General features: G+C 34.3%; 1 non-coding gene across 1 annotated transcript; it reads left to right on the top strand.

Moving 5' to 3' along the window:
* The first annotated feature begins 2282 nt into the window (after positions 1–2282).
* Positions 2283–2389, top strand: LOC143670063 (U6 spliceosomal RNA). The gene has a single exon (XR_013169244.1). It is a non-coding gene; the product is annotated as a U6 spliceosomal RNA (small nuclear RNA).
* Positions 2390–2729: the final 340 nt, after the last annotated feature.

Here is a 2729-nt window from a genome sequence, read left to right as displayed (position 1 = left end):
CCCTTTACCCCTTCCCACATCTCTGGGAGCAACAGGACACTTTGAATGGACTGTGAATCTACTATCTTTGGAGAGCCCCTTTGAATAGTGTCCCTGATTGCCCTGGCTCTACCAGCTGCAAGGATTTTATTTCTGCATCAACTGCAATGCCCATAATAGAGGTGGGTATTGGAGAGGATAAATTCCTTGGCAGCTGCCACTTTTGCAGCCAACTTCCTATTGGTAAAAACTTTAGGTCAGAAGTTTCTTTTAAGATTCAAATAGTCAAAGACTTTCTTTATTTAGTTTGGAATTACAGCTTCTCTGACATTCAAAATCCCCTCAAATATGAAATGTCTTTCTGATATATTTGCATTCAGTCAGTTCCAGGTACCTCTCACAGTTCTCAATATTCCTCACTTAGCTGCTTCCTTGTCTCCATGATTTTCTTGAGACTGATAGAATTAGTTTTATTTTTATTTCAAAACTGAGTAAAGAAGGGTTCAAAATAGTGTAAATTTTTGTTCTTATTGTTTAGATAGCTTTAGAAACTAATATACTGTCTGTCAAATACCTGTAAATTAAGTTAATCAATACTTGAGGTTGTCCCATATTTCTAATATGTTGCTAAATGCAGCTAATAACATCAACATCCATTCTTAATTTCTGCTTTCCAAAATCTTTTACTAGTGCTGAAGTCTTAATAAGCATGTAGTCTGCTTTCAGACTGAGTTGCCAGGTAACATTTTAAACAATTTTGTCCACCGCACAATAGAAATCTACACTTTTCCTATCTCTTTTAATAGTATTCTCATAGCTCATTTCCTGACCGCTAAATCAATACTACATGTTTAAGTATTTTTAATTCAGATTGTTATTCATTTTTAATAGCAACGTTTGCATTAATTAATTAGCTGTAGATACTGTAATATGTTTTTCTCTTGCTCAGGTAAAATTTGTATGTTCTCCACACATTCGGAAATAAGCTGCTAGATTTAAAAATACAGCTCTAAATCATTTTAGGATTTGAGTTCCTGCTAGTTGATGAAGCAGGAGAAAGAGAAGAGCAGAACATATGGGGAATATTTTGTGGTCTAGGCCTTAAAATGATACACTTGGCTTTTACTTGCATAAATCGAATTAAAATAAATCATATGAGCTGATCCAGCACCTTTTGTTAGGAAATATAGCCTGAGTTAATGTGCAAGAAAGGAAGAAAAATGCATTTTATGACCAACTATCCAATCTCTGCCAGTAACTGAGGTATTATTATTTTATGTACAAATTCGATTAGCTTCAAAATATTCATTGATTCAACCATTCAATCATTTAATATTTTGAATAATTATTATGTTCTTATTATTTGAATTTGCAGAGTTAAATAAGATATCATTTCTGCCTTTAAAACAAACAACATTTATCAGAAGATAAAATTATTACAAATACTTCTTGATATTAAGCAGGGGGATTTTTAATTTATTGATAGTGTGATGGAGAGAGAAGGGGTAAAATGAGAAAGAGATCCTGGAGGAGGTAAGCTTGAGCTTAATCTTGAGTTAGAAAGAAGAAGATTTTCAAAAAAGTAGAAAGGAGGAAGATTTCATGCAAAGGAAATATAATATGCAAAGCTCACTAGAGTAAATAGCATGATTCTGTTAAAAAAAAGAAAAATAATCAGTAGTCTAATATCAGTGGAACACAGGGTGCATGAGAAAGTATATTGAGTGATATAATACTAGAGATAAGTTAAGATCAGATAATAAAACTTATGTGGGGTGACATGTATGTAAGTGTATATCTTATATGTATATATATATCTAAATATCAGTATATATTCGATACAGCTACATTAAATGGTTTGTTTACTTATCCGTCTCTATTCTCGGCAAAGTTGGCCTTCCTAGGACTAGCAGACTCACACCTTCAAACACAGACCAAGTAGGCTTATAAATTTATTGGAATGTTATTTGTTTCTGGGAGTTCTCAATTATGTGGGAGAAGATTTGGGGAAGTTTCAAGACCACCCCAAAGATTCATGATTTTACTGGCATTTATAATAACGAAACCCTCTCTATGTTAAATATTTAAGCAGTTTCTTGCTGACTTACATTTCTTCCATTGTCATTAACAGCATTGTGTGATTTTCAATAAATGCAGATTTTAGGTGATATAGAAAGAATAAGTTTTAAAATATGACATTTGCCCACAATTTTTCTTCGGAGATCTAATGAGGTACTACTCTACACTATTCAAGTACTCTGCCATGCAGCTTTAGCCAATAACTTCTCAAAAACATCAGTAGAGTGCTCACTTCAGCAGCACATATACTAAAATTGGAACGATACAGAGAAGATTAGCATGGCCCCTGCGCAAGGATGACACGCAAATTCATGAAGCGTTCCATATTTAAAAAAAAAAAAAATCAGTAGAACTTGATGCTTACAAATTTTAGGGGCGGGGACACTTCAGAGCTTTGAATATATGCACATTTGGCATCAAAATGAAATGAAACAATATTGTATATGGAAAATTAGTGGATTGCTACCATTCCAAGTGAACTCAAGTTTTAATAAGAAGACAAGAAAACAATATAAAGCCAAAAAAACTTGTGTTCCATACTACAAATTAAAATAGTCACTCATGGTTGAGATTTGTCTGGCGCCGTCTCGCTCGGTGTCAGGTCCCCGGCCGGCGAGGGAGACAGGGGGAGAGAGACGGGCACAAACAAAACGACTCGGGCGGTAAAAACG

Source organism: Tamandua tetradactyla, chromosome 26 (assembly GCF_023851605.1).
Source record: "Tamandua tetradactyla isolate mTamTet1 chromosome 26, mTamTet1.pri, whole genome shotgun sequence".
Taxonomy (NCBI): domain Eukaryota; kingdom Metazoa; phylum Chordata; class Mammalia; order Pilosa; family Myrmecophagidae; genus Tamandua; species Tamandua tetradactyla.
The sequence above is the reverse complement of the archived record's forward strand: the minus strand, read 5'-3'. Positions and strand labels throughout refer to the sequence as shown.